The 14,236-nt window shown below is 36.5% G+C and overlaps 1 protein-coding gene and 1 pseudogene across 8 annotated transcripts in view; one reads left to right on the forward strand and one right to left on the reverse strand.

Annotated features, from left to right (window-relative positions):
* ZMYM5 (zinc finger MYM-type containing 5) overlaps window positions 1-14,236 on the reverse strand; it is a 48,181-nt gene that overhangs the window by 16,783 nt on the left and 17,162 nt on the right. The window contains exon 5 of one of the 8 annotated variants that reach the window (XR_012125849.1): window positions 9,815-10,040. The exons of the other annotated variants lie outside the window; for them this stretch is intronic. The gene's annotated coding sequence lies outside the window, so the exon portion shown is untranslated. The remainder of the gene's footprint in view (window positions 1-9,814; window positions 10,041-14,236) is intronic. 8 annotated transcript variants of the gene reach the window in all.
* LOC108384124 (obg-like ATPase 1 pseudogene) lies at window positions 10,047-12,628 on the forward strand (annotated as a pseudogene).

Here is a 14,236-nt window from a genome sequence, read left to right on the forward strand (position 1 = left end):
AAAGCAAAAATTACACATTCATTTATAGAACAAACACAGTTGCATTCTGGGATCAAATGTCTGCCAATCATCTGGATAACAAACTAGATTTAATAAGCAGAAATAAAAAACAGCAAACCACAAGATTACCATTAATACAGAAAAAAAAATAAACTTGCACAAAAACACAGGGATTCTTAATTTTGTGGACTTATCCATCCTTAAAGGGGGCATATATGGAAAGTGAGACAGCAACTATATTGCTTAAGAAAATAATCAGATTCTGAAATTTTTTCACTTTAACTTTGGTGCATACATAAGGCAAATGTTCCCTTTGTTTATACTGCAACAATTTAATCTCTCCTAATTCCAAAGTTTCTAATTGCATCAAATTTTTAAGTATTAGTGTCTCCAAGGTTAAACTTAAAACGTCTCAACAGAATTCTTCCATGCTATATCCCCAGAATAAATTTTAAGAGAAGAGGCCTAGTAGATTTAGTCCAAATCCCTCATTATACACAAAGAAAGTTAAGGCCTAGAAGTTAGGTTATTTGCCCAAAAGTCAAAGTAAGTATTAGTTAGACCCTCTGACTTTTAGGTGTTCTGCATTTCTTCCTGCATCTAAACTCTTCTGCATAAACAACTTTTTAGTATTTCTTTAGTGTTCATCTGCTAGTGGAAAGTTCTTTCAAAGACTCAGGTTTTTTTTTTATTGTTAAATGAAAGAATAACATATACACATAAAGTTTATATCTTAAGTACAGTGCTCAATTTTCTAAAATGAATGTATTTGTACAACCACCACCTAGATACACAGAATATTTCCAACATCCCAGAAGCCTTACTCTTTTCCTATTAACTTCCCTCTTTTCCCACAAGCCATTCCTATTCTGACATCAAAGATTAGTTTTGTCTTATTTTGAACTTCCCATAGATGGTATCACATGTACTTTTTTGTCCCTACTTTCCTTAATCCAACATCCTGTGTGTAAGGTTCATTCACACTGCATGCAGTTCATTCTTTTTCACTGTTCTTGAGTGTTCCATTCATTGTGTGGCTAATACCACTTATCTACTCTACTGTTGATGGACATTTGGACTGTTTCTAATTTGACCATGATTTCTGTATATATCTTTTAATGGTTTCTTTATCCTGCTTGGGATTTGTAACAGTCTTGAACTTGTAGATTAATATTTTTTCTCCATTTTAGAAAATTCGTAGTTGTATTTCTTCCACCTCATATCTTTCCTCTTCTTTCTGGGATATTAGTTACAGGTCCTTCTCATCAAATATTATAGATCTCTTACATTTTTTTATTTCATAAGTCTGAATGATTTTCTCTGATATATCTTGCAGTCTGCTTTCATCTCTTCAGCTGTGCTAAAACAGTTTCTTAAACCTGTCTGATAATCCTATTATCTGGATCCCTTATGGGCTGCCTTCTATTGTTTTTTTCCCTCGATTTTGTCATATGGCTTTGCCTCCTCATGTCCCTGATTGCTTTTTATGTTTCTTATATGAAAAACTGAAAACAAATTGAGGCTTAGGATTATGTTAACATCCCAATCCAAAGGTTAGAAGGTTTTTTTTGTTTTGTTTTTTGTTTGTATCAGTATCCCACATTGTGGGCCCCTGTGAGAGTGTTGAAAGCTCCACTTAGAAGCTCAGCATATTTTTTTGGAATTGAACACATGACCATAAGAGAAAAGCAGCCCTGGGCTTGTTCTCTCAGATCACAGAACTCTAATTTTTTCCACTGTATTTGTTGCTCAATAATGCTTTCAAGAGATGTTTAGGTATTGTCTGTGATGAGTGTTTTTCTGTTAAATAAAGATATGTGATGAGCGGGTAACTTTCACTGAAAAAAATCTATCCTAAAGGTTAAAGAAAGTACTAAATGACTCAAATGCCCATTTTAATTAACATAATCCTATTTTCATAAATGGAACATGTAGTTTTATGGGTACGTTATGCAGAGCTATAATTCTGTATGATGAAATTTGAACTTATAAGCCCTAGGTTTAAATATAACTCATCATGCTCTTGTTTTATTCTTTCCTGTGCTGGAAAGCCTTCAATTTATAGAAGTGGGAAGCACAAAGCAAGTAAAGTTAAGACAGTGTGGGGACCTTTGACTATAAACAACATTATGACAATTACTAATCACTGCCACCTTATTCTGTAAGTCTTCTGGTAAAAATTACTTTTACTGATGTTGTCAGCATGCAAAAACAAAATGTAGCGTTAATACTAAAATCAGATTATGCTATATTCAAGTTAAACAAAGAGCAAAAAATAGCAATGATAAAAAGATTCCTTTCAACAAATGACTTAAACTTTAAGAATGCTTCAAACATCTTCCCCTGACAACTGGTGAACATTTTCTAGAATTCTAGAGCACATCTTATTATTTAAAGGATATAGTTCTTTTGACCCCAAAAATAGAACATTAGAGAATTCAAAACTATTGTAAATTCGTCACTGATGATAGGTAGTAGAAATTTATTGCCATGTACCATAAAAAAGTTTAGAAATAGGTGGGAGGAGCCAAGATGGCGGTGTGAGTAGAGAAGCGGAAATCTCCTCCGAAAAACATATATATTTTTGAAAATACAACAAATACAACTACGCCGAAAAGAGAGACCAGAAGACACAGGACAACAGCCAGACTACATCTACACCTGTGAGAACACAGCGCCTCACGAAGGGGATAAGATACAAGCTGCAGCTCAGTGGGACCCGAGCACCCCATACCCCAGCTCCCGGTGGGAGGAGAGGAGTCAGAGCAGGGAGGGAGAGGGAGCCCAGGACTGCTAAACACCCAGTCCTAGTCATCCGCACTGGGGCGCAGACACACAGTGTGTGGGGTGCAGGATACTAGGGATACGGGACAGTAAAACTTGCAAGCGGGTCCCTGCCGCCGTCGCACCTGGGACAAAGAAAAGCGAGTGCTTTTTGAAAGTCTTAAAGGGACAGGGACCCCACAGCTGGACTAAAACATCCTGGGACACTTAGCCTAGCAGCTGGGAATCCCGGGGAACACTGGGCGCCCAAGCCCCCTGGGCGGCAGTGCAGCTCCGAGGCCCTTCACGGCGATAAACAGCCTCCCGCCCATTCGTGCTCCGGCGTGCCCCACCATAGAAACCCTGTGCGGAGCTTCCTTCACAGTGGCCGGACAAGAATCAGAAAACCCTCTGCACGCAACTGCCCAGCACAAGCCACTAGAGGTCGCTGTTCTCCCAGGAGAGAAAGGCCACATACTAGTAAGAAGGGATGTTCTCCCAGCTGACACATGCCAACTACCCATGACTCTCTCTATCACCATGAAAAGGCAGAAGAATTTGATACAGACCAGATTAACACAGACAGTCGCCTCTGAAAAGGAATCTGGGGAGATAGACCTATCCAATCTTCCTGAAAAAGAATTTAAAACTAAGGTCATAACCACACTGATGGACTTGCAGAGAAATATGCAAGAGCTAAGGAGGGAGAATAAGAAATAAAACAATCTCTGGAAGGATTTAAAAGCAGAATGGATGAGATGCAGGAGGCCACTGATGGATTAGAAACCAGAGAACAGGAATGCATAGAAGCTGATGCAGAGATAGATAAAAAGATCTGGGGATTGAAACAATATTAAGAGAACGGTGTGACCAATCGAAAATGAACAATATATGCATTATAGGGGTACCAGAAGAAGAGAAAAAGGGACAGAGAGTGTATTTGAAGAAATAATTGCTGAAAACTTCCCCAAACTGGGGGAGGAAATAGTCACTTAGACCACAGAACCCCCAACAGAAGGGACCCAATGAAGACAACACCAAGACAAATAATAATTAAAATGGCAAAGCTCAAGGACAAGGACAGAATTTTAAAGGCAGCTAGAGAGAGGAAAAAGATGACCTATAAAGGATAATCCATCAGGCTATCATCAGACTTCTCAACAGAAACCTTACAGGCCAGAAGAGAATGGCATGATATATTTAATGCAATGAGACAGAAGGGCCTTGAACCAAGAATACTATATCCAGCACCATTATCACTTAAATATGAAGGAGGGATTAAACAATTCCCAGACAAGCAAAAGTTGAGGCAATTTGCCTCCCACAAACCACACTTACAGGGTATTTTAGAGGAACTGCTCTGGACGGGAGCACTCCGAAGGCTAAATAGATGTCACCAGAGAAAATCAAATCAAAGCAAAAAAAGCAGACCAACCAAATACTAACTAAAGGCAAAAAATAAAATCAACTACCCACAAAAGCAGTCAAAGGAAACACAAAAGAGCACAGAATAAAACATCCAACATATAAAGAATGGAAGAGGAGAAATAAGAAGGGAGAGAAATAAAGAATCATCAGACAGTGTTTATAATAGCTCAATATGCGAGTTAAGTTAGACAGAAAAATACTAAAGAAGCTAACTTGAAACTTTGGTAACCACAAATCTAAAGCCTGCAATGGCAATAAGTACATATTTTCAAAATCACCCTAAATGTAAATGGACTGAATGCACCAATCAAAAGACATAGAGTCACTGAATGGATAAAAAAGCAAGACCCATCTATATGCTGCTTACAAGAGACTCACCTCAAACCCAAAGACATGCACAGACTAAAAGTCAAGGGATGGAAAAAGATATTTCATGAAAATAATAGGGAGAAAAAAGCAGGTGTTGCAGTACTAGTATCAGACAAAACAGACTTCAAAACAAAGAAAGTAACAAGAGATAAAGAAGGACATTACATAATGATAAAGGGCTCAGTCCAACAAAAGGATATAACCACTATAAATATATATGCACCCAATACAGGAGCACCAACATATGTGAAAGAAATACTAACAGAATTAAAGGAGGAAATAGACTGCAATGCATTCATTTTAGGAGAGTTCAACACACCATTCACTCCAAAGGACAGATCCACCAGACAGAAAATAAGTAAGGACACAGAGACACTGAACAATACACTAGAACAGATGGACCTAATAGATATCTACAGAACTCTACACCCAAAAGCAACAGGATACATATTCTTCTCAAGTGCACATGAACATTCTCCAGAATAGACCACATACTAGGCTACAAAAAGAGCCTCAGTAAATTCCAAAATATTGAAATCCTACCAACCAACTTTTCAGACCACAAAGGTATAAAACTAGAAATAAATTGTACAAAGAAAGTAAAAAGGCACAGAAACACATGGAGGCTTAACAACATGATCCTATATTATCAATGGATCAATGACCAAATTAAATTAGAGATGAAGTAATATATGGAAACAAATGACAACAACAACACAAAGCACCAACTTCTGTGGGACGCAGCGAAAGCAGTCTTAAGAGGAAAGTATATAGCAATCCAGGCATATTTAAAGAAGGAAGAACAACCCCAAATGAATAGTCTAATATCACAATAATCGGAATTGGAAAAAGAACAAATGAGACCTAAAGTCAGAAGAAGGAGGGACATAATAAAGATCAGAGAAGAAATAAATAAAATTGAGAAGAATACAACAGGAAAAAATCAGTGAAACCAAGAGCTGGTTTTTTTGGAAAATAAAATAGATAAGCCTCTAGCCAGACTTATTAAGAGAAAAAGTGAATCAACACACAATAACAGAATCAGAAATGAGAAAGGAAAAATCATGACGGACCCCACAGGAATACAAAGAATTATTAGAGAATACAATGAAAACCTATATGCTAACAAGCTGGAAAACCTAGATGAAATGGACAACTTCCTAGGAAAATACAACCTTCCAAGACTGCCCAAGGAAGAAACAGAAAATCTAAAGAAACCAATTACCAGCAAAGAAATTGAATCAGTAATCAAAAAACTACCCAAGAACAAAACTCCTGGAGCTGATGGATTTACCTCGGAATTTTATTAGACATACAGAGAAGATATAATACCCATTCTCCTTAAAGTTTCCCAAAAATAGAAGAGGAGGGAATACTCCCAAACTCATTCTATGAAGTCAACATCACCCTAATACCAAAACCAGGCAAAGACCCCACCAATAAAGAAAATTGCAGACCAATATCCCTGATGAACGTAGATGCAAAAATACGGAACAAAATATTAGTAAACCGAATTCAAAAATACATCAAAAGGATCATACAGCACGAACAAGTGGGATTCATCCCAGGGATGCAAGAATAGTACAACATTCAAAAATTCATCAACATCATCCACCACATAAATAAAAAGAAGAACAAAAACTATAGGATCATCTCCATAGATGCTGAAAAAGCATTTGACAAAATTCAACATCCATTCATGATAAAAACTCTCAACAAAATGGGATAAACCCACAGACAACATCATACTGAACGGCGAGAAGCTGCAAGCTTTTCCTCTGAGATCAGGTACAAGACAGGGATTCCCACTCTTCCCACTGTTATTCAACATAGTACTGGAGGTCCTAGCCATGGCAATTAAACAAAACAAAGAAAAACATGAAACCAGATTGGTAAAGAAGTTAAACTGTCACTATTTGCAGATGACATGATATTGTACATAAAAAACCCTAAAGACTCGACTACAAAACTACTAGAACTAATATCAGAATTCAGCAAAGTTGCCAGATACAAAATTAACACACAGAAATCTGTGACTTTCCTATACACTAACAATGAACCAATAGGAAGGGAAATCAGGAAAACAATTTCATTCACAATTGCATCAAAAAGAATAAAATACCTAGAAATAAACTTAACCAAGGAAGTGAAAGACCTATACCCTGAACATTATAAGACACTCTTAAGAGAAATTAAAGAGGACACTAACAAATGGAAACTCATTGCATGCTCTTGGCTAGGAAGAATTAATATAATCAAAATGGCCATCCTGCCCAAAGCGATATACAGATTTGATGCAATGCCTATCAAATTACCAATAGCATTCTTCAACGACCTGGAACAAATAGTTGTAAAATTCATATGGAAACACCAAAGACCCTGAACAGTTAAAGCAATCCTGCGAATGAAGAATAAAGTGGGGGGATCTCGCTCCCCAACTTCAAGCCCTACTACAAAGCCACAGTAAACAAGACAATTTGGTACTGGCACAAGAACAGAGCCACAGACCAGTGGAACAGAATAGAGACTCCAGACATTAACCCAAACATATATGGTCAATTAATATACGATACAGGAGCCATAGACATACAATGGGGAAATGACAGTCACTTCAACAGATGGTGCTGGCAAAACTGGACAGCTACATATAAGAGAATGAAACTGGATCACTGTCTAACCCCATACACAAAAGTAAATTCAAAATGGATCAAAGACCTGAACATAAGTCATGAAACCATAAAACTCTTAGAAAAAACAGAGGCAAAAATCTCTTAGATACAAACACGAGCGACTACTTCCTGAACATATCTCCCTGGGCAAGGGAAACAAAAGCAAAAATGAACAAGTGGGACTATATCAAGCTGAAAAGCTTCTGTACAGCAAAGGACACCACCAATAGAATGAAAAGGTACCCTACAGTTTGGGAGAATATATTCGTAAATGACAGATCCGATAAAGGGTTGACATCCAAAATACATAAAGAGCTCATGTGCCTCAACAAACAAAAAGCAAATAATCCAATTAAAAAATGGGCAGAGGAGCTGAACAGATAGGTCTCCAAAGAAGAAATCTAAGTGGCCAACTGACACATGAAAAGATGCTGCACATCACTAGTCATCAGAGAAATGCAAATTGAAACCACAATGAGATATCACCTCACACTGGTAAGGATCACCACCATCCAAAAGACAAATAACAACAAATATTGGCGAGGTTGTGGAGAAAGGGGAACCCTCCTACACTGCTGGTGGGAATGTAAATTAGTTCAACTATTGTGGAAAGCAATATGGAGGTTTCTCAAAAAGCTCAAAATAGAAATACCATTTGACCCAGGAATTCCACTTCTAGGAATCTGCCCTAAGAATGCAGCAGCCCAGTTTGAAAAAGATAGATGCACCCCTATGTTTATCGCAGCACTATTTACAATAGCCAAGAAATGGAAACAACCTATGTGTCCAACAGTAGATGAATGGATAAAGAAGATGTGGTACATATACACAATGGAATATTATTCAGCCATAAGAAGAAAACAAATCCTACCATTTGCAACAACATGGATGGAGCTAGAGGGTATTATGCTCAGTTAAATTAGCCAGGAAGAGAAAGACAAATACCAAATGATTTCACTCATATGTGGAGTATAAGAACAAAGAAAAACTGAAGGAACAAAATGGCAGAATTACAGAATCCAAGAATGGACTAACAGTTACCAAAGGGAAAGGGTCTGGGGAGGATGAGTAGGAAGGGACGGATAAGGGCAGGGAAAAAGAAAGGGGGCATTACGATTAGCATGTATAATGTGGGGGGGGGGCATGGGGAGGGCTGTACAACACAGAGAAGACATGTAGTGATTCTACAGCATCTTACTACACTGATGGACAGTGAATGTAATGGGGATTATTGGGGGGACTTGGTGAAGGAGGGAGCCTAGTAAACATAATGCTCTGCATGTAACTGTAGATTAATGATAACAACAACAAAAAAGTTTAGAAATAGCCAATAACCTCTTCATTTATGAGTTTCAAGTGGATTCTTTAGTGTTTTCTGTTACATATCACTGGTATTTTATGTGATCAGGAAATACCACAGGAATAGAAAATAGTTTTGAATTAATGATATGGGAAGACAAAAATAAAAATAAATCCAAGAGTAATCAAACACTGTTTGAAAGTAGTTTTGATTATGGCCACAATTTCAGTGGAATGTTAGAATGCACCTAATCATGATAGTATCAGTCTACGCTAAGCTTTTACATTAAAAAGCATCTTACTTATCCACCTTCACCATTAAATACACAACTTCAATTTACTCCAGAAGTTGAAAAGTGGTCAAGGCTGAAACATAAAAAAAATACAGACAAGACTTCTGATTTTAACTCCACTTAAAATCTTATGTGTACATGGATGAAATTCATACTTACATATGCGTGCATCTAAAATTTAGGAAATACAAAACAAAAAATAAGTAAAAGCATGAAATAAACAGACCCAAAAATGACTTTCAACAGACATTATTTCAAATCAACATCCACAATTGCTTTTAAGTTTAACACATCCTTTGATAGAGATCACAAGTTTTTTGTATTTCTCAGGTTTAACTCAATTCAATCAATAAACAAAAGATGTACATACGAATAAATGACAAACATGCTTGAATCAATTCATAAAGTCTGTAAATATATCTCTAAAAAGTTTAATAATGTATAAATTAAATATGATACCAACTTTCAATGATCAGTTTATCAAACATTAAATAACACTCCTACCCCTGAGGAGAACTTATAAATACGGAAAAAAAACGGACAACAAAAAAGTCCTTTTTATGTTGTTGGTAAAGTAATACAATTTTCTGATGGGGACAATTTACATTAACTATCAAAAGCTTTAAAATAAATGTTGACAGCCCGCCCTGCCCTGCTGTGCTGCTGCAGCCATCGTGCATGCAGCTGGGCGGAGAGGCCAGACCTGCGCTCTCTCTCCTCCTTCCCCACCTCCGGCTGCCTGCAGGGCTTGTCTCCTGCTGCTGCTGGGACACCCGTCATGGCCCGCCACGAGCATGAAGCCCCCCAAAAAGGGAGGTGATGGAATTAAAGCACCCCCCCCAATCACTGGAAGATTTGTAACCTCCTTGAAAATTGGTATTGTTGGATTGCCAAATGTTGGGAAGTCTACCTTCTTCAATGTATTAACCAATAGTTAGGGCTCTGCAGAAAACTTCCCATTCTGCACTACTGATCCTAATGAGAGCAGAGTACCTGTGCCAGATGAAAGGTCCGACTTCCTTTGCCAGTACCACAAACCAGCAAGCAAAATTCCTGCCTTTTTAAATGTAGTGGATATTGCTGGTCTTGTGAAAGGAGCTCAATGGGCAACGCCTGGGAAATGCCTTTTTATGTGATATTAGTGCCTGTGACGGAATCTTTCATTTAACACATGCTTTTGAAGATGATGATATCATACATGTTGAAGGAAGTGTAGATCCTATTTGAGATAAAGAAATAATATATGAAGAACTTCAGCTTCAAGATGAGGAAATGATTGGGCCCATTATAGATAAACTAGAAAAAGTGGCTGAGAGAGGAGATAAAATACTAAAACCTGAATATGACATAATGTGCAAAGTCAAATCCTGAGTTATAGATCAAAAGAAACCTGTTCACTTCTATCATGACTGGAATGACAAAGAGATTGAAGTGTTGAATAAAAACTTATTTCTGATTTCAAAACCAATGGCCTACTTGATTAATCTTTCTGAAAAAGACTACATTAGGAAGAAAAACAAATGGTTGATAAAAATTACAGAGTGGGTGGACAAGTGTGACCCAGGTGCCTTAGTCATTCCTTTTAGTGGGGACTTGGAACTCAAACTGCAAGAATTCAGTGCTGAGGAGAGACAGAAGTATCTGGAAGCAAACATGACAGAAAGCACTTTGCCAAAGATCATTAAGGCTGGGTTTGCAGCACTCCAACTAGCATACTTTCTCACTGCAGGCCCAGATGAAATGCGTGCATGGACCATCAGGAACGGGATGAAGGCCCCTCCAGCTGCAGGAAAGATTCACACAGATTTTGAAAAAGGATTCATTATGGCTGAAGTGATGAAATATGAAGATTTTAAAGAAGAAGGTTCTGAAAATGCGGTCAAGGCGGCTGGAAAATACAGACAACAAGGCAGAAATTACACTGTTGAAGATGGAGATATTATCTTCAAATTTAATATACCTCAGCAATCAAGGAATAAATTTTAGTTATTCCTCAGATAAATATACAACTTCCAAAAAGCATATGATTTTTTTTTAAATGAAAATTTCTGAAAACTGAAGGGAGAAATAAAGTTGGGGCAATAGGAATTGTCTAGAAAAAGAATTTTTGAAATTTGTTTTAAAATTAAAATATTGTGTATCTCCAATGAAATGCAAGTTCACTAAATGTGAACAGCTTTGCTTTTCATGTGATTAAGACCCTACTCCAAATTGTAGGAGCTGTTCAGGAACCATATTACTCTGATACTTCATTAAACTCTATCATGTATGCTAAGCCTGACACATTTGACAAAGAGGACAATACAACTTGCTCCTTTCTGAATCTACAGATAATGCATGTTTTACAGTACTCCAGATGTCTACACTCAATAAAACATTTGACAAAAACAACAAAAAAAAACCAAAAACATGTTGACATTTTTGACTTAGCAATTCCACCTGTACAAACTTCACAAGAAATTAAGACAAGTGTGCCAGACTTGCAGAGATATTCATGATACTCAAGTCTGTCTGCAATTGAAAAGACCAGAAACAATCTCAAATAACTATTAAATGAATTATCAACAGAAAAGGTATTCATGTATTACACAAGCTAGTAATATATTTAATGATGAAATGTCAAATGCTTCCTCCCAGCTCAAATAAAAAATTAAGACAAGGCTTTTATACTCATACTTCTATTCAATACTGTATTAGAAGAAATAAAAGGGGATCTATGAAGTCAAACTATTTCTGAAAAAATACTGAGATTATTTGTCTTTTCCACTGTGTTGGCATTTGCACTAATGGTGCAGTAGCAATGATGGGCAAAACTGCCGGCAGTGGAACCAAGCTATACTAGTAAGGTTTTCTTCACTATCACACACTTGCAGAAAAGCAAACGTGCCATCTTTATTTATGGTTGTTATTCTAACACCAACCAGTCAATACAATCTGACACTAACCACCTGGAATTAGCATCAGATGCCACCTGTACTTCTGGCCAAGTGGCTATAAATCTGGGAAGTTCTTAAGATTTTCAGATTTGATACTGACTCACAGAACTAAGGAAAGCTCTATACTTAAAATCACAACTTTATTATAAACGATACAAATCAGGATTAGCCAAATGAAAAGAGACCTGTAAGGGAGAGGTCTGGAAGGGTCCTAAATACAAAGCTTCTACACCCACTCTCCAGGAGCCAGGTAGTTTCAACCCACCTGGCACATGCAAGGGTTCACCAACAAGGAGGATGTACTGAGCTTCAGTGTCGACAGAGTTCATTGGTGTTTCAGTGTATAGGTATGCCTGACATAATCACTCATTGCATTGACTGAACTCAAGTCTCTACCCTCCCTCTCCTCCCTTGAGGCTGGGCCGGCTCCAACCCCCAACATTCTAATCACATGGTTGATCTTTCTGGTGACCCTCCCTCAGCCTCAGTCATCTGACCCCTTAGCACAAATTCAGGGGTCATCCAAAGGGCTCATGAACAGAAAACACACTCCTCTACTTGGGAAACTCCAAGGATTTAGTTTCTCTCCCAAGAACCAAGGATAAAAGCCAATGAAATTATTTATTATACAACAGATGTCCTTATGAAACAGTAAAAATTAGTATTAAGTTTACTCGATTTCAGTTTTTGACTACATCTTAATACTTGGTATGATGAACAGGGAAGCATGCATAAGCCACTTCTGTTTCATACCAAAATACAATGGTTGTCTTAAGGAAGGATGGAAAAACACTTGTAAAAGTGTTGCACTGCAAGCTGAACTAGCCTTTTTTCATGAAATACCATTTTTACTTGAAAGAATTACTTAACAAACTGGTTATTTAGACATTTTCTTGAAAATAAATCAAATGAGCCTGTCACTTCAAGAAAAGTGACATTTGTTGCCAATGAGAAAATCTGAGCTTTTAAGTGAAAATCAGAATATTTGAAAACTTGTATCCACTTCTGTGAGTCTGACAGCTTTCTAAAGTGTTCTTCCTCAAGATCATCAGTTAGATCTGTGTAACTCACTGCTCAGATTTTCCAAATAACCAAAGCACAACATTACCAATGACACATTGGTAAAAGATCTATTCAAAGATGAATGGATTTTAATGTAACAGAGTATGAAAAGTTCACTCTATGCTGTCGGATGCCAACCTGAAAGAACCTTTAAGAAATGAGCACTTATCAAGTTTTGGTGCTGTTCCAAAGCAAAACACCCACAAAGCATTATCCATAAATATGTAAAAATGCCATTAAAATACTGCTCCTTTCTACAACCCCGTATCTGTGTGAGGCCAGGTTTTCTTCTTATACTTCCAACAAACATGACACTGCAACAGATTCAATGTAGAAATAGATGTGAGGAGCTACATATATATTTCACTGTCTTATATTAAGTCAGACTCAAAAGAGGTTTTTGCAAAAATACAAAACGTCACTTTTCACTATATTTTTGAAAATAACTTTGATTAAAAATGGCATTTATCATAACATGTAGTTACTTTTAAATGAATAGTTTTAATATTTAAGTTTTAATTTCTAACTTGATAATGAATAAATAAAATAAAAAAATCCTTAGGGTCCTCAAATCATTTTTAAGAGTAAAACTGAGACTGGAAGGTTTAAGAACTGTCCTATGAAATAACAGACAATGTAAAAACAAAGACATTTAGTGTAGAGTTTCATCAGTAAAAAATGGGAAACCATATGAGCACTAAATAAAAGTAGAGGAATGGGTATCTCAAAAGAATATTTTATAGCCACTGAAACATCTTTTTTGAAAATGATGTAACACTGATATTTAGACAATGTCAATAGAACACAAAACTATATATAATATGCTCTAAATTACATGTTTAAAAACCAGACATTTTCTTATTTCTATGATTTCTTCTAAATACTATGCAGTAATCATGTAATATTCTAACCACAGAAAATATTTTTAAAAATTAAAGAAAAAAATACCAATATTTTGTTAAAGTAGTTAAATAATTAGGTTCTTAGCTCTAGTTACTTTTCAGTCCTTTCCCAAAATTCTAACTTGGTCAATAACTAAAAGCACTAAAATGGCTAAAAAACAACACCAAAACAATGAAAACATTAAAAAAAAAAATCCACCCTAAGTTATGAAAAAGTCACAAGAAAGATTTGGTAAGTTTTATGTAACTTTCATTATATTTTAGTTCTATCAAAACACGACTGTTCATGTAAAAGCTTTTAAAATACAGGTCTCTGATATATAGGTAAGAAACTTTTCCAGGTTTTAAACTGAAGCAACCACTAAGATGTGGATTTAAAGACATTTAAAAATTTAAAAATCAGAGACAAGCACCCAAAAGCAAGCTCTGAAAAGCAAAAACTGAATTTCCTTATGTAATTATAAACTCAATAAAATTCAATTACTAGATAATATTACCTTATTCCTTCAGTTCAC

Source organism: Manis javanica, chromosome 1 (genome assembly GCF_040802235.1).
Source record: "Manis javanica isolate MJ-LG chromosome 1, MJ_LKY, whole genome shotgun sequence".
NCBI classification, from domain to species: domain Eukaryota; kingdom Metazoa; phylum Chordata; class Mammalia; order Pholidota; family Manidae; genus Manis; species Manis javanica.